This window comes from Delphinus delphis, chromosome 18 (assembly GCF_949987515.2).
Source record: "Delphinus delphis chromosome 18, mDelDel1.2, whole genome shotgun sequence".
In the NCBI taxonomy this organism is placed as follows: Eukaryota; Metazoa; Chordata; class Mammalia; order Artiodactyla; family Delphinidae; genus Delphinus; species Delphinus delphis.
In genome coordinates this window covers 9676134-9695444 of record NC_082700.1, presented here as the reverse complement: position 1 = coordinate 9695444, position 19311 = coordinate 9676134, and the positions used below count along the sequence as shown (strand labels likewise).

The window sequence follows — 19311 nt, the reverse complement described above, 5'->3', positions numbered from 1 at the left end:
CAGACTTTATCTTGAAATATATACTATAGATAAAGTAGTAACAAAAGCTTACACCCGTACCAAAACAACTGCTCAGGTGAGTCCTCTTAATAAAAAAGGGTAGCAATTTTTCTTTGTATAGCTTCTGTATTTGGAAATGTTCTGTGTAAATCAAAATGTTTTACATCTTTTTTTTATTTAAATGTTTTACATCTTAATTTATTGAATTTCTTATTTCAATAACTACATAAAATAACAGCTAACAACCCCCTGAACCACCACTTCTTACCAACGGTTTAGCAGCTGTTGTTTTATTTGAACAGTTCTTTATTTGAACAGTCATTGTGGACATATTCTGAATCTTCTCATTTGTGTTTACTTCATATGGTCATTTAAATGTTTACACTTGAAAGGAAGCCACTTCAAAAACTTTGTGTGACTCCACTACACACATTCTTTACATGTTGAAGATAATATGTTTCTGGAAAAGTTCAATGAAAAAATTAAAACTTCTTTTCTCTGAGTTAATATCTTTAAAGGCTTTTTTGAAATAATCTTGTCAAATAATGCCACTAAAAAATAATACTCTAATGCTGCCCTTATCTTCGGTAACCATCATTGTTTTCGTTTTCGAAGACCTCTTTTTCTTTAATCTGTTGGAGAAAACTTTTAGTCCCTATTCAGATACCCAAGATCTCAGCTTCAGTTCAAATTAGCATCAGCATTGGGTCTCTGGGATATAGTCATCTGCTGTTCTTCTGTCTCCTGGGGAGATTTGTAAGGAGACTTTCACACTGGACCAACAAGTGTGCAGGGCCCACCAGCTGTAGCAAAATCACCAGACCGAGTTTTCTTCTGCTGTTCTGTGAAATGCTTGTAGCATCAAGCATGCACAGTTTTGTCCATATCCATTTTTATATTTGAGACCTTAACAATACATAACCTTCAACCAACTGACACCTAAGTAGGGAATAAGCAAAGCCCACTTTTAAAATCTTACGAACGTGTCCCAGTTGTAAACTATGCCATAAGTAGAACCCTCTGTGCTTCACCTCTCTTGTTGAAATTCCAACCTGAGCTAGAGTTGATCTTGAATTTACGTCAGCAAAGACTGTACTTCACTCCAGAAATCACCAAATGAGGGATTTACACAAAAAAGTAGCATGTGAAGGTTTTAACTAGAATGTGATAGATTTATTTTCTTTTTATCATAAGCAAATCAAACTTGTTATAGTTAAAAAATACTTTCCATCACATAAAAGCTACAGTCAAGAGAGTAAATAAGAAACAACTGCCGTTAACTCCTGGCCAGAACTGACAAGTACTTTTCTAACAAATCTCCAATGAGGAAGTCCGTCTTTGGTGACTCTGATCCGGTGTAAATGCACCAGATTGGATGTGGAGCTTACCTACAAGTATTCAGGTATCACGCAGTGGGGCTTCAATCGACCAGAGGCTCAATTTTTAGCTGCTTATGCACTCTGCCAGCTAGTGTTTCATCTTGACAGAAAAAAAAAAGAATAGGCAAGCAGGCCAGCAGAAACTAGAAAAGAGTCAAATCAGTTTTCACATAAATTTTATGGAAAGCGCTTTGGGAGTAGGAAATATTGGTGAGGGAAGTCTGAGGACAATTTTTCTTCACATGTAAATCAGAGGAGAATTTTTGAAGCCTAATTCAAATTTCCATGCAAATGTAAAATAGTCCATAAGTTTGGGTTTTTCAATAACAGCTGTCCTCTTTTTTTTATCTCATCTTTCAGATTATTTTTACGATTCAAATTTTTAATGGTCATTCCTTCCTGCTGTGTGTAAAATGTGAAGTCAGATCCCCTCATTTTTGGCTTCCCATCATTGCTTCTTGATTGGAGTGTCCAAGAGCTTCTCTCTGTGTGTTTTACCAAAGATGTAATATAGAGGTCAGACAGAAGAGGCTATTCAATATAGAGAGACGTAAGATGTAACATGACATAGAAAAAGGACATACTGTGACCCAGCCTCACTGTTTGCCCTTGTAAGGTGATTCCTAATGATTCTTTCTTGTGTGGCCTGATCCACATTTTCCTCTGGTCTCAGTCACTGGAGAGAGATAAATGGGGAACCCAATGTAATAGTGATCTCAAGCAGAAAAGCTTAGGCACAAGGAGGTGGTCTAAAGGCCAGTCGATGTGCTTACCTTCACTAATAGTTTAAGAGAGGGTGTCACTAAATAACTACACTCTTTTTTAAGGGGTCCAATAAACTGTCCAATAGGACCAAAATATCTCAGCCTAGTTGTGGAAGGAATATTTGCTGTGGTAACAGTGGAGTAAATTCTGAGTTTATGCCGATCAACACTGTGACCTTTGTGAGATAAAAAGTCAAAATGGAAATAAATGGTACATATTATGGTATGACTTCCTAATGGAATGAAAAATTAATTCATTTTTGAAAAGTGAATATAAATGTTTAAAAACTAACCCATATAGCTGTAGTTGACTTGATCTGCCCTTAAATTCAGTTTCTCATGGTATGTATTTTTCCTTTCTTCAATTTGTAAATAGGAGACCAAAGCCAAATTCCAGTATTGCTCACTATCAAGAATATTTGAATCTTGTACTGATAAACTGTTCTTCACATACAATGTACATTTCGCTTCCAGAGTGTAAAAAAAAAAATTTCTCTTCCATTTAGAAAATGAGTTAAAAACCTAGGGAAAATAAGGTCACATCTGAAGAAATCACTTATGTTATTTTTTTCTCAGTAATTTCATTAGGGCAACACGGACAGCTCCTCCAAGCATAGTTTCAAAACAAGTTTCTTGGCCATAACTATCCCTCCTTCCTGAGAGTACTGTAATTACTTTCTGCCCCCTCAGCTTCATTGTGTTATGGAGTTTTGTTAGGCCCATTATCAAGAATATGAAGGCTCTGTCACAAAAAGAATTTCCCAAGTGATAGAGGTGCAGGGCACACAGGGAGTCAAACGCAGCCAAATCCAATGATTATGAACAGAAGCATATGCTATGGAATATTCTTCCATTTCATTAGAATTTACTTCTAGTGACAAATGCCCAAGATCGAGAAATTCTCAATGCCCCTCACCAACCCCAATTGGAAATTATGACTTCATTTTAACTCATAGAGTGTTGAACATCTACTATGTCCCTGGCACTGTGCAAGGTCTTAGCGACACTAAGATAAATGAGATAAAATTATCCCTCCTTCAAGAAAGTTATCCAACTTAAATCCCCTCTCTTGAGATTTCTTTAGTGAAAACAGAGCTTTTCAGTAAATGTGTGACTAGTGAAATTTACAATAATTTAATAAGTTATAAAATTGTGATTTCCTATAGCTACATAAAGAGAAGCAATTACCATTCGTGGCAGTATGCCCACATGAAGCAAAAGGAAAGCATCAGCGTGTTCTGAGAGGAAACTTGGTTTTATTTTATATTAATTTGTATGAATCTCTATCATTGAAATGCAAGTGCAGCATAAAGCTTAAGAGCTATGTAAATCTAGTTCACATTCTTTCGCTCCATATTTGAGTTGTACCAGTTTATTCTGGATACTTACTTATAGCCCTTGTAAGCTGCCAATTTAAATACAGATGGAAAGGAGAGTGGCTTTTATCCACCATTCCTACCTCTTGCACCTGGCATGCAAAGTCTTCTCCGGGGCAGTGCTTCCCAAATATCTATCAAAAAGCCCCCAATAACAGGAAGTCAGGGAAATTGCCAAGCCAGCAAACATGAAATTTGTTTTACTTGAAGAATTCAGATGACTTTTGCATTGCTATTTCCTCCACTTTAAATGCTTGTCCCCGACTCTTAGCATGGTTGTCTCCTCATCATCCAGCTTAAATCCACCTGCTTTTTTTTTCTTAATTTAATTAATTAATTTATTTTTGGCTGCCTTGAGTCCTCGTTGCTGTGCACAGGCTTTCTCTAGTTGCAGCGAGCGGGGGCTACTCTTTGTTGCGGTGCATGGGCTTCTCATTGCGGCGGCTTCTCTTGTTGTGGAGCACGGGCTTGGTTGCTCTACGGCATGTAGGATCTTCCCGGCCCAAGGCCCGAACCCATGTCCCCTGCATCAGCATGTGGATTCTTAACCACTGCGCCACCAGGGAAGCCCCCTAAATCCACCTGCTTTTAAAACTCTTCTCTGCCCCCTCTATCTGAAGAGGTTGCCTCCTCCCCCCACTAATTTCTAGCTCTGCAACTTTTTGTTTCCTTCACAGCACTTGTCAGAATTTAATTTCTTCCTTCCTTCCTTCCTCCCTCCCTCCCTTCCTTTTTCCTTCCTTCCTCACTTCCTACCTACCTTCCTTCCTTTCCATTAGATTAGATTGCCCATGTCTTATTTATTGTTTTATCCCCTGTGCCCAACAGACTGCTGCTACATAACAGGTGCTCAAAAACATTTGATGACTCGAAGAATTCCTGAATAACTGTTTTGTATTAAGATAATTGTGTGCCATCTAGAAAAAATATATATGCAGTAGGAAGACCACTGTGTTTATGCAGTGGCTTTGTGGCATTCTTGGCACATTGCTGAGTATCCAGTTTGAAGAGGATAAGTCTGGGATATTAGAGGAAGATAGAGGATCAGTGTTTATTGAGTGCCTACTGTGTGCTAGATTATGATGATTCTTTATGAATATTCACTCATTCAATCCTCAAGAAACCCTGTAATGTAAGAGGTATTGTCCTCACTTTTTACATATAAAAAATAAGGGTCAGTAAGATTAAATTGCTCAATGAGTGTCTAAGTTGGAATTTAAACCTGGTTCTATTTGATTTTTAAGATCATGTACTTTTCACTAAACAAATACTTCTTGAGGAGTATAGTGGGATTGTGGGGTGGTGGGGGGCCTGGGAGTTGCTCGTTGCTACTACTTGTCCAACCACTGTATTTTATGTATTCGTAAATTTATTGAGTTATTGCATAGGCATTATGATTCATTACATAATGAACACAAAGAAGGAAAAGACAGTGTCTTCCCTCGAGGAGCTCACAGTTAGTGGGGAAGAGAATAAACAAACAATACATAAAGTGATCAAAATGTAGATATTTTCTGTTATATTTGTATACCAGCAATTTAGAGTGTAAATATGGCAAGGACACAGGCAGGACCCTTAAAATCAAGGAAAAATTACTTTTGCAAATATTTTAATAAAACTTCATTTAAATGTTCCCTCATAAATAGTAATCATTTATAAAAAATGAGTTCTGGAGACCAAAATTGAAGCAAAGAAAGAGGTTTGATCTTATGGTTGCTGTTGTTGCCTCTATAGTATCTTTGGAGGAAGCCAGACTTGAGCAAACCCTAAATGATAAAAGACAAATCAGTACCTGGTTTCTCCCCTTTGTGGTCTTTTGGGAAATGAGGCAGATTCTACTAGAGGATGAGAGACCTTGAATAGATGAGATCATGACCAGAAAGCAGAAAAGCAGAAAGCAGATACAACACTTGGTAGCTAGTTTGTTGGCAGCAGGGAAAGAGTATTTTCTTGTTAAGAGAATCTTTCTTTGATATAATCAATAATTTCTTCAGTCAGAAACATTGAAGACTAATTTGTTTGTTTTTCAGTACCATTTCTTGCAAATAATAGACCTTAGCTGAAAAACATCCTTTTCACCTTATGTCCTATTTGTTTCATGATCTGAAAGGAAAATATAAAAATTTTCTATTCAATAACAACATGATTTTATCTTTTTATTTGTTATCTTAAAAAAATAGATCTCTCTACTTTTATGCATAGCATATTGGTTTCTTAAATAATATAAAGTTAATATTGAAAACAAAGTATTATTTCATTTTGAGGTTCTACGATATACCCACATCTTGTAAATAGATTTAAGATTAGTCCATGTTTATATTTATTATTCTTGAAATGCAATCTCCGTAAATAGTGCATTAAGGAAAATACCAGAGTTAAAAGACAGCCATAATTTTTGCTTTCGAAATTGCCTTTTATAAGTATGCTATATTTAAAAATATATAATCTTGAAACCGTCATTCACACACCATTATTTTCACTGCAATTTTATTACAAATAAATATAGTCCCATGGAAAATTTTCAGTCATATTGACTGCAGCATTACTACAGATGAGTAACTTTGATGTATATTTACCTCTAGCCACTAATTCAGTCTTTGGAAATACTGGTAGGTCGGTCTAAATGGGTTTTTTGTAAGCTCCAGTTGTTTTGTGAAGCTGCCCCTTCCCCTAGGCAGCCCTGAAATTATCCAGTTGAAAATGTGGGACCTTTTATGAGACATTGTTTTAATCCAGAGGGCTGATCATATGCTTAAAAAAAAGAATATTCTGACCCATATAATTTTTTACAGAAATTAATCATTGAATACTATTCAATTACATTCCGCTAATTTATATGTATGACTTTTGTTAACATCCTCCTCTAAGAAAGGAACAAAGATTCCAAAATCACATTAGAATATGGGCACCATCACCAACAGCTGGCAAGTAATTGGGGTTTCTCTCACTCTGTATCAGAAATTTCCAGCCCAGAACCTTCTGACATGGAAACATGGGTACCCCTCTCCTCCTTTACCAGCCAGCACTTTAATCTCCCCTGTTGTTCACTGAACACCCTCTGTTCTCTCACTCCTCAGAGACACAAAGACAAGATGTTCCCTGACCTCCCCACCTGGTAAATCCCTCTGCACATTCAAGAGGCAGATCAGAGGCTAATCCCTCTTCTGTTGAACTTTCCCTTAATCCCCCAAACAGAGTAAACCGGCACACGACACATTATGATCCTCCCTGTCATGGCTCCTATTACATTCTATAACTTCTATTGCAGAAGTTATATCTCCTGTAATATTCTATATCTTCTATTGCAGAAGTTATATCCTCGAAAGCAGACCACAATTTATTATTTTTTGTATCCTCGGTACATGCACATACTGGGTTCTTGATAAATTTTTGTTGAATGAATGAACGAATGAAATAATTTGCATTTTACATTCGTAACAACCTGTGAGGTAAGCAATACAGTAAATCCCCTACATACGAACAAGTTCCATTATGAGAATGCATTCGTAAGTCCAATTTGTTTGTAAGTCCAACAAAGTTAGCCTGGGTAACCAACTAACGCAATCAACTATATACCGCTGCTTTTATGCTTGCTTCCAGACACCCTGGGCTTGAAATAAAGATACTGTACTACTGTACTCTATACAGTACCATACAGTAAAGTACACAAAAGCGCACATGACAATGTACAACAGACACGTGAACTAACTTACGTGATTGGACATGCGAACACATATTCACATCTTTGAAAGTTCGCAGCTTGAAGGTTCGTATGTAGGGAACTTACTGTGTAGTTATTATCTTGATCTTACAGAAACTGAGGTTAATAGGCATTAAATGACTTGTTAACATGTATGCATCTGTTCTACTGACTGACAGAAGAAACTAACATTGAAACTTTCGTCAAATAATTTTTCTAGCACACCAGGTATTGAGTGTTGTTTTGCTTTTGTCCTTCAATTTTTTTCCCACGACTTGATTTTAACATTGGTTATTTGAAAATGCATATGCTCCATAACAGTACAAATAGAAATATAAGGCAAGCCCCAAATGCGAGGCAAATATGTCATTTAAAATCTATTAGCCTCATTAAAAAGGTAAAAAGAAACAAATGAAATTAATTTTTAAAATATTTTATTTAACCCATATCTCTAAAATATCATTTCAACATAAAATAAAAATTATAAATATTAATAAGATGTTTCACTTTTTTGTAGTAAGTATTTAAGGTCTTGGGAGTATTTCACACTTCACATCACATCTCGGTTCAGACTAGTCACATTTTGATAGCACAAATTATAACATCTTTTTATAAGTCACTCTGTGATTTGCTGTTTGACACAGTCTGTGGGGAGCAACATTAGTGAATCAATTTAAGTGGTGAGAAAGGGGATATCATCATGGCATAGCTAGGGAAAATCAGTAAGCCACCGGTGTGAGTTATAGTGTCTTTTCCTCCATTGTTTTGATTTGAAATACTTGTAGGGATTATTGATTTCCTTAGTGGAATTATTGAAAGCATTCCTACTTCCCTCTGCAATCCAAAATATTATTTTTATCTTTTACATTTCTTAATGCAAAACTAAAGAACACTGTTCTTTTTAGAGACAGAACATGTGGGCATTAGAGACAGGCTGAAGATTGAGTGTAGGCTCCTGTTACTTACTAGCCTCATCATCAAAGGCAAGTTGCTGAGGTAACAGAAGTTACCGAAATAAGCCTCATTTTACTAATCTGCAAACATACATTACAACATACCTATTTGGCATAATTATTATGGGGGTTATATGAGATAACAGATGGAAAGTTCTGAGTATGATGCCTGCATGTGGTCAATATACAGTGGCTATTGCTTGCTTACTTACTAGCTCTATACAAAGTTCCCATAATCACCTCCAACTACAACTTATATTTACTGAGTAGCCAAGTGATACATGGTAAAGCATTTTAACGGTGGATACGAGGCCATAAACCAAGAATAGAAGGAGAAGTCAAGATGTTCTAACTTTTAAGATATCAAAGCTCTTTTTTTTTAATAAATTTATTTATTTATGGCTGTGTTGGGTCTTCGTTGCTGTGCACGGGCTTTCTCTAGTTGCAGTGAGTGGGGCAACTCTTTGTTGCGGTGCGCGGTCTTCTCATTGTGGTGGCTTCTCTTGTTGCGGAGCATGGGCTCTAGGCAGTGCAGGCATCAGTAGTTGTGGCACATGGGCTTCAGTAGTTGTGTCTCGCGAGCTCTAGAGCACAGGCTCAGTAGTTGTGGTGCACGGGCTTAGTTGCTCCACGGCATGTGGGATCTTCCCGGCCCAGGGCTCAAACATGTGTCCCCTGCCTTGGCAGGTGGATTCTTAACCACTTCGCCACCAGGGCAGCCCAAAGCTCATTCTTTATATGTTATCTTGGATAAGTCACATTCTGCTTCCTTAGATATAAAAGGTAAAAAAAATGTTTTGCTTCAATAATAGAAGTACTGTGGCCACTTAATATAACAATTATTTCATAATAAGTTTTATAACAAATAAGTACACTCTACCACTCTGAAAGGAAATTTATGGATAAAAGATACACATAATTTTGAAAAGCAACATAATAAATGAAGTGTAATAAGTAAAAAGGAAAGTAATTTACAATTAAATGATTGTGTATTTAATATATAATGAAATAAAAGGAAAGTAATTTACAATTAAATGATTGTGTATTTAATATATAATGTTCAGCTTGATTATATTAGAAGATATAATGAAGTAGTCTGATGCTTATAATGAGTAGTTTTAGATTTAAAAGAGGTAAGAATATGCGAAGCCACTTGGTAGAAGAGTTACAGGAAAATGAAGGAGTAGAGGTAAGGATAGAATTAGAATAAAACCAGGGTCGAGATGAGTAATAACCGACAGACTTATGTGTATGATAAAAGGCAAAAGAAAATAACCTTAATTAAAGTAAAGATTAGATGCTAAGACAAATTGTCAACTCTTATGTAGAGAAAATGAGAAAGTTTGATTTCTTGCAAATGAGCTGAGCTTTGTTCATGTATGGTGTCACAATAATTAATTCCCTGTGTTATAACATGGGACAGAGAACAAAAAACCTATCTCCTTTCTTGAAATTCCACCTCATGGCAATGCATGCAGTCAGACTCATATTTAAAAAGACACTAGAGATCATTTCTTTCCATGGGCAACAGAAAATGAGGATGGATTAGAAAAAGCTTTACTACAAGAAGCTATAGAGAAATTGTATAATCAATGCATGGGAACAGTATTGAAAAACCTAGGTAATTACAAAATAAATGCTTTAATCATAGATGGTCATATTTAACATTTTAAAATAAGTCTAAATAATACTAAATGTTAGCCTTCCCACAATTTACATGGTAGTTTCATTGCTGGAAAATTCAGTGTGTATTAAAACCATGTAAAAACTACTTTCTGTTTGTCTCTAAAATGGAATTAAGTTCTAGTTGCAGAGAAGCTCAGATAATAATTTATGTGGAAGGAGGTCTGGAAATCATGCAGAATGCAGGGCAGTTCTTCCCTGGGCATGCCTGTCCCATGGCTTTCAGGATAGTCACTAAATTCTAGTAGAAGCTCCTAGTTATTGCAGTAAACAAAAATGCACTCCCTCATTTTTTTCCCCAAAAGCACCCTTCTAGGAGGTTTAAGATCTCCATTGAGGCTTAGAGAGAAAGCACACCCTTGCATTTGAAACTTTCCACACACAGGCACTAACCTAGCAGCATGACGTGAGGTTGGGATACCTAAAATGGGACTGAGTGTGCATCTGCAACTTGTTCCTTCAACTGCCTGGTGCCAACCGTGGCGTGCCAGTTCTAACAGCCCCTAGGCACTTCAGATGCTTGCTGGACGCTCTGTTTGTTGATGGCCTTGAAAGAATCTCTTTCCAAGTAGGAGACGTAGGCAAAACTTCACGCTGCTAGTCAAAAACAAACACCACTGAATAAATGAGTATACAGTGCAAATCTGTTGTGCCATTTGAATAATTACATATATGGTGGTTTTCCTTTTCACTGAGCTCTTGTACAAAGTGAGACTACAATTTTTGTTCATCTTTTGAGAATTTCAATGAGTTTTAAAACTTCTATTACCTATTCTTAGCTCCAAAAACTCCCATCAAAATCCATCTGTCATTTGATAACAATCAGCAGCTCAAATTAACAAACTCTCAGCCTTGGATAGGAGTTTAATTCATCTATAAAAGTCATCTTTCAGTTGTGGAAGCAAACCAATTTCTCTTCTGGAAAATTCACTAAAGGCAAGCTTCTCAGACTATGCCTATTTTGAGTAACATTGTAAGGTTTCTGAAAGGCACACTTGAGTTATATAATAACATACAAAATGAATTTAGCTTTTTACATGTAAAATACATCCACATCCCTACTGCTTATGGCCTTTTTTTTACAGGCAGTTCCTATTCCCTATAGGCATGTTCCCGATCACCCATGGGATGAAATCCAGAAAACTTGTCTGGCCATCAGAGTTCCTAAACAGTCTGACTGCCACTTACCCCCACCTCCATCCCATGCTGTCAGACAGCCTCCAGCTCATCCCTCTTGCAGCTGTCTGTATTTGCCTCCTCACAGCCATCACTCAGGCCAGACACAGGAGCTTCTGGGCCGGCCATTGAACTCCTACTTGGTCATGTAATCACTTCACTTTGAGTCAATTTTTTCATAAGTACAAAGTAGGGGGCATTAAATAAAGTTAATGTTTGTAGAATGCTTAGCACACAGTCGCTCCTCCAGAATTGTGAGTTCCTGTCTCCTCCCTTCTAAGGTCTTCATCTCTACATCTATAAAAACAACTGTCTTTGAGACCAACCCAAATTCCACCTCTGTGAAAATTTCCCTTGAGACCTCAGCTAGAAGTACTCACTCATTTACAGATGAAGAAACTAGATACAGAAAAATTAAGTAACTACTGATAGCTCAGGGCTTCATAACTGGTAAGTGGTAAAGATAGATTCCAACCTAGGTAATCTGGTTCTAGAGTGTGTGTTTTTATTTTTATTTTTTAACAGGACATAATTTTTTTTAAAACACAACTTTATTGAGATATAATTTACATGCCATACATTTCACCCATTTAAGTGTACAACTCAAAAAAAAAAAAAGGGTACAGCTCAATGGTTTTTACCCTGTATACAGAGTTGTGCAACCGTCACCACAATCAATTTGAGAACATTCTCATTACTCCAGAAAGAAACCCCCCACCCATTAGCCGTCACTTCCCATTTCCCCGTTAATCCTACCCTGTAGTCCTTGGCCACCGTTAATCAACTTTCTATCTCTATAGATTTGCCTGTTCTGGACATTGCATATAAATGGACTCATACAACATGTGGTCTTCTGTGCCTCGTTACTCTCTTCCCATAATGCTTTCAAGGTTCTTCCACATTTTGGCATGTATCAGTACTTCATTTCTCTTTATTGCTGAGTAATATTCCATTTTATGGATAAACTTTATTTAGTTTATCTATTTATCAGTTTATGGACATTTGGATTCTTCCCACTTGTTGGCTATTATGATTATATGAATATTATTATGAATATTCATCTACACATTTTTGTGTGAACATACGTTTTTGTTATTCTTGGGTACATACTTAGAATTGCTGGGTCATATGGTAACTCTGTGTTAAACTTTTTGAGGAACTGCCAAACTGTTTTCCAAAGTGACTGTACCAGTTTAAATTCCTACGAACAATGTGTGAGGGTTCCAATTTCTCCACATCCTCACCAATACTTATTATTATCTGACTTTTATTATAGCCATCCTAGTGGGTATGAAATACTATCTCACTGTGGTTTTGATTTGCATTTCCCTAATGACTAATGATGTTGAACATCTTTTCACATGCCTGTTGGCCATTTGCATATCTTCCTTGAAGAAATGTCTGTTAAATCTTTTAAAATTTTTTGTAAGCCCATTTTTAAATTGGGTTATTTGTCTTTTCAAAGTGTTGAGTTGTTTCAGAGTGTTGAGGAGTTTTTAAATATATTCTTGTAGACAAGCCCTTATCAGATATATGGTTTGGAAATATTTTCTCCTATTCTGTGAGGTGTCATTTCACTTTTTGCTGATGTTCTTTGAAGTACAAATTTTTTAAACTCTGATGACTTCCAATTCATTTTCTCTTTTGTTGCTTATGTTTGTTATGTTGCTTATATCTAAGAAAGCTTTGCCTAACCTAACCCAAGTTCATGAAAATTTATTTGTATGTTTTCTTCTAAAAGTCTTGTGGTGTTAGCACTTAAATTTAGGCCTGTGATCACTTGGAATTAATTTTTTGTGTGTGGTCCAATGAAGGAGTCTGACTCCAGTCTTTCGCATATGGCTATCCAGTTGTTCCAGCATCACTTGTTGAAAAAACTATTCTTTCCGCCACTGAATTGACACCCTTGTTGATAAAGAGCCTGTGTACTTAATTTCAGTACTGTGCTACATCTGTCACTTCTACTCTCTGTCCATCAGATCCCTTCATCCTCACAAACTACATTTTCTTCCTCAGTCATACCATACTCTTCCACACATCCATACTTCCCTACATGCTTCCTGTCTGTCCTGAATGCAACTCCCCATTTTGTCTGCTATCCTGAAGACCAGCTCAAATGGAATCTATTTTGTCTAGTTTTTGTGGCTTTACCTGCAGCATATTATTTAGTTTTTCAAAATGTTTTACTTTTCATACTGGATCATTATCTAGTTACTGACAATTCCTCTACTGTTAAAAAACTATCATTCTCTTTCTCCAAGCACTTAGCACCGTGTCCAGCATATTATAGACACTATAGATATAAATCTGTTGAAATGAATGAATGAAAACGGCCTTGGCTAGGAATTTTAGGGGCTATAAGAAACCCAGGAAGATCCTAAAGCAATCAGGTATTCAATAAATATAAAAGGTGTTAAAATGAAAACTGCAACCCACAGTGAAAACATCATTTTCTCATGCTTCTGATAAATTTCCTGCAGACTTATCCTTGCTATATCACTGTTAAAACAGTGAAAGTTAGTGAAAATTTTACAGGTTGATGAAAGATTTTGTCAGCTAATGCACTATTTAAATGTATTTTACAGACTGCATTACTGAAAATACTTTAAAATTAATTTTGTTAATGTCTATCTCTTGCTTAGTTTTTATAGCATATTTTTGAAAGATTTTTTAAATTTATTTTTTATTTTTTTTACATCTTTATTGGAGTATAATTGCTTTACAATGGTGTGTTAGTTTCTGCTTTATAACAAAGTGAATCAGTTATACATATACATATATTCCCATACCTCTTCCCTCTTGTGTCTCCCTCCCTCCCACCCTCCCTATCCCACCCCACCAGGAGGTCACAAAGCACCGAGCTGATATCCCTGTGCTATGCGGCTGCTTCCCACTAGCTATCTACCTTACGTTTGGTAGTGTATATATGTCCATGCCTCTCTCTCGCTTTGTCACAGCTTACCCTTCCCCCTCCCCATATCCTCAAGTCCATTCTCTAGTAGGTCTGTGTCTTTATTCCTGTCTTACCCCTAGGTTCTTCATGACATTTTTTTTTCTTAAATTCCATATATATGTGTTAGCATACGGTATTTGTCTTTCTCCTTCTGACTTACTTCACTCTGTATGACAGACTCTAGGTCTATCCACCTCATTACAAATAGCTCAATTTCTTTTCTTTTTATGGCTGAGTAATATTCCATTGTATATATGTGCCACATCTTCTTTATCCATTCATCCAATGATGGACACTTAGGTTGTTTCCATCTCCAGGCTATTGTAAATAGAGCTGCAATGAACATTTTGGTGTATGACTCTTTTTGAATTATGGTTTTCTCAGGGTATATGCCCAGTAGTGGGATTGCTGGGTCATATGGTAGTTCTACTTGTAGTTTTTTAAGGAACCTCCATACTGTTCTCCATAGTGGCTGTACCAATTCACATTCCCACCAACAGTGCAAGAGTGTTCCCTTTCCTCCGCACCCTCTCCAGCATTTATTGTTTCTAGATTTTTTTGATGATGGCCATTCTGACTGGTATGAGATGATATCTCATTGTAGTTTTGATTTGCATTTCTCTAATGATTAATGATGTTGAGCATTCTTTCATGTGTTTGTTGGCAGTCTGTATATCTTCTTTGGAGAAATGTCTATTTAGGTCTTCTGCCCATTTTTGGATTGGGTTGTTTGTTTTTCTGTTATTGAGCTGCATGAGCTGCTTATAAATTTTGGAGATTACTCCTTTGTCAGTTGCTTCATTTGCAAATATTTTCTCCCATTCTGAGGGTTGTCTTTTGGTCTTGTTTACAGTTTCCTTTGCTGTGCAAAAGCTTTGAAGTTTCATTAGGTCCCATTTGTTTCTTTTTGTTTTTATTTCCATTTCTCTAGGAGGTGGGTCAAAAAGGATCTTGCTGTGATTTATGTCGTAGAGTGTTCTGCCTATGTTTTCCTCTAAGAGTTTGATAGTGTCTGGCCTTACATTTAGGTCTTTAATCCATTTTGAGCTTATTTTTGTTTATGGTGTTAGGGAGTGATCTAATCTCATACTTTTACATGTATCTGTCCAGTTTTCCTAGCACCACTTATTGAAGAGGCTGTCCTTTCTTCACTGTCCATTCCTGCCTCCTTTATCAAAGATAAGGTGACCATATGTGCATGGCTTTATCTCTGGGCTTTCTGTTCTGTTCCATTGACCTATCTTTCTGTTTTTGTGCCAGTACCATACTGTCTTGATTACTGTAGCTTTGTAGTATAGTCTGAAGTCAGGGAGCCTGATTCCTCCAGCTCCGTTTTTTGTTCTCAAGATTGCTTTGGCTATTCGGGGTCTTTTGTGTTTCCATACAAATTGTGAAATTTTTTGTTCTAGTTCTGTGAAAAATACCAGTGGTAGTTTGATAGGGATTGCATTAAATCTGTAGATTGCTTTGGGTAGTATAGTCATTTTCACAATGTTGATTCTTCCAATCCAAGAACATGGTATATCTCTCCATGTTTTTGTATCATCTTTACTTTCTTTCATCAGTGTCTTATAATTTTCTGCATACAGGTCTTTTGTCTCCTTAGGAAGGTTTATTCCTAGATATTTTATTCTTTTTGTTGCAGTGGTAAATGGGAGTGTTTTCTTGAGTTCACTTTCAGGTTTTTCATCATTAGTGTGTAGGAATGCCAGAGATTTCTGTGCATTAATTTTGTATCCTGCTACTTTACCAAATTCATTGATTAGCTCTAGTAGTTTTCTGGTAGCATCTTTAGGATTCTCTATGTATAGTATCATGTCATCTGCAAACAGTGACAGCTTTACTTCTTCTTTTCCGATTTGGATTCCTTTTATTTCCTTTTCTTCTCTGATTGCTGTGGCTAAACCTTCCAAAACTATGTTGAATAAGAGTGGTGAGAGTGGGCAACCTTGTCTTGTTCCTGATCTTAGTGGAAATGCTTTCAGTTTTTCACCATTGAGGACGATGTTGGCTGTGGGTTTGTCATATATGGCCTTTATTGTGTTGAGGAAAGTTCCCTCTATGCCTACTTTCTGGAGGGTTTTTATCATAAATTGGTGTTGAATTTTGTCGAAAGCTTTCTCTTCATCGATTGAGATGATCATATATTTTTTCTCCTTCAATTTGTTAATATGGTGTATCACATTGATTGATTTGCTTATATTGAAGAATCCTTGCATTCCTGGAATAAACCCCACTTGATCATGGTGTATGATCCTTTTAATGTGCTGTTGGTTTCTGTTTGCTAGTATTTTGTTGAGGATTTTTGCATCTATGTTCATCAGTGATATTGGTCTGTAGTTTTCTTTCTTTGTGACATCTTTGTCTGCTTTTGGTATCAGGGTGGTGGTGGCCTCGTAGAATGAGTTTGGGGGTGCAAAAACAGTCCAAAAAAGCCTGTATACTCTTTGACAGATTTACCTATATAACCATCATCCAGACTTACCAATTTTTAACATTTTAATATTTTTTAAACATTTTGTTCTATTTGCTTTATCATTTACACTCTCTCTAGTTAACTCATCCTTTGTTTTTGCCAAACTAAGCAAATACATGTATACTTTCTTATTTCTTCTTTTTTTTGCACAAAATTAGTATTCTGTTTTTGCTCTTTTGCATTTTTTTTTATGTCACCTAACAATATATCCTGGAGAGCACTTTTCATATCATTTTGGGATTTTTTGTTTTGTTTTGTTTTTAATAGCCACATGGCACTCCATTGTGTGTACGGACCACGGTTTAACCAACTTATCTCCTATGATTAGGCTATTAGGTACTTTCCAACATTTTGCAAATACAAATAATGCTGAAAGACATAATACTACACATATGTGTTTTCATATTGCCAGGGTATGTGAAGGTTAAATTTCTTGAAATGGAATTGCTTGGTAGAAAGGCTTTACTTATTTGCGTTCACACCAGCGATATATAAAAGTGCTATTTCCCATAGCCTCACCAAGTGAATATATTCTCAAGCTTTTACTTTTGCCAGTCTGGTAGGTCAAATGGATCTCTCAGTGTATTTTAAATTTACATTTCTCTTATTATGAATGAAGATGAGCATCTTTTCATATGTATAATGGCTGTTTTGTGTTTTGTATGTCTTTACGAATTGTTGTTCATGTCCTTTGCCCATTTTTCTGTCAGTTTTTGGTCTTTTTCTACTCTTGAGTTTTGAAAGTTTCCAATATATTAGGAATATTAGCACTTTATCTATAATACATATTAACAATATTTTCTCCTGTTTTGTCATTTGGAACTTCTATGTTCCACTCTTTTCTCATGGAGTTTTTGTCACATAAAAGTTCGTTTCATTTGTGATGCTTTGCTTTGAGTTGAATCTATCAACCTTTTCTTATATTGCATCTGAACTTTGGCTCAAAGGTAGAAAGCTGGTCCCCACACCTAGGTTATAGTGTAATTCACTTATGTTTTCTTCTTGTTCTTATATGCTTTCCTTTTTTGTTTTAACGTAAAGTATTATTATTTTAATACATTGCTGAATATCTGCTACTTTTAAATTTTATATTTCTTGCACCGATGTTTACAGTTGAGATTAATTACAATTTTCTATACATTGTGATATCTTTAATATAAAGTTATCCTGGTTTTATAAAAATAAATTTGAGTTAGTTCTCACTTTTTCCATGATCAAAAGTAGTTTGAATACCATTGGAATGATCTGGCTTTATTTAATCAGAACTTGAGAGATATTTATTCACCTTTTCATTCTCTTTTATAGCAATTAGTCTGTTTAACCTTTTCATTTTGGATTGTTTGGAAATTTTAATTTTCTTAAGAAATTATCCATTTCCTGAACATTTTCAAATTTGTTGCTGTAGATCTGCGTATAGAGAGCTCTACATGGTAAAGAGGGACAATATGCACCTTCTCTATTGACTGTCTCATTTTAAAGAGAGAATGTCAGGATATTGGGTTTTTTTTATTAAATATTATGACTCCAATTTGTATTACAGTACTCCAGTGTTATTTCTATGAGATTCCACCTAATGGATAAAACTGGGGGTAAAATCGCAAACTTGTTTTTGCTTCCCAAACTCGTAGGCTTTCTCTGTTTCTCTCTTAGAGATTCAAATATATGATTGAGAGAAAGCCTCAGGAAAATGATTAATTTCATTGATCATCATTATCACTATCATTATCATTATTATAATGATTATCATTATCATTATTGATCATCATTATCACATCATTATCATCATTATCATATAATCACTTAGATTCAGAGAATACTAGAGCTGGAGAAAAGATTATAGATAATTAGTCCAACCCTTTCACCCTATAAACAAGGAAGCTGAAACCTTGTCGGGGTGACTTGCTCAGAGTTACCATCACAAATGAGTGGTTAGTGGTAGAGCCAGGGCAAGAAGCTGGTTTCCCAGCCTCTTGTATCCTATTCTAGTGCTCTTGCTTAGTTTCCCCTCCCTGCTTTTAGGGGAACTACTCGCATGTTGGGCTTAATGCAGATTCCTGCAGACTTCTACTTTCAATCAAAGTGAGTCAGCGCACCCAAAAGAGGTGATCCTGCAGGAAAGTGAGTGCACACTTGGAAATTCAGAATTAAGCTTTGGGTGAAGTTATTTCTTCAGGAGTAAAGCCCACTCACACAGTAGAAAGCCGTGAGAAGTTAAAGATCTGTTGATCCTTGGCCTCCATTATTCTCCTCACTGCACCCTCACCCATTGGAGATTTTTCCTAAAGCTCTTCAGAGTCCTCAGATGACCTCCAGGGAGACTCTGTAGTTACAAACAGCATGCAGGTTATTATCACTTGGCTGACAAAATTTTGCTGAGAATCAAATGATTGATGTATCCATCTGTTGCTCTGGTAAAACCTGAGGAGGGTCTAAAGTGAAGCTGGCTGTATAGGTGGTGTCCTCAGCAATACATGACCCATGGAAAGGCCTTAACCGTTTGCCAACTGCTTTGTAAGTCACCAAAACAGTACAAAATCAAAATTGAACCAAGGAATTTCAAAGCACCAATGAGGCTAGCAGCTGCCTCCTGGTTTAAATATAGAGAATAATCAAAATGATTCTAGGGCTTCCCTGGTGGCGCAGTGGTTGAGAGTCCGCCTGCCGATGCAGGGGACACGGGTTCGTGCCCCGGTCCGGGAAGATCCCACATGCCGCAGAGCGGCTGGGCCCGTGAGCCATGGCCGCTGAGCCTGCGCGTCTGGAGCCTGTGCTCCGCAATGGGAGAGGCCACAACAGTGAGAGGCCCGTGTACTGCAAAAAAACAAAACAAAACAAAACAAAAAAAAAACAA

General features: G+C 36.5%; 1 protein-coding gene across 2 annotated transcripts in view; it reads left to right on the top strand.

The window, feature by feature from the left end:
• The window catches only part of STARD13 (StAR related lipid transfer domain containing 13), a 499956-nt gene that overhangs the window by 206721 nt on the left and 273924 nt on the right, over positions 1-19311 (top strand). The window lies entirely within an intron of this gene.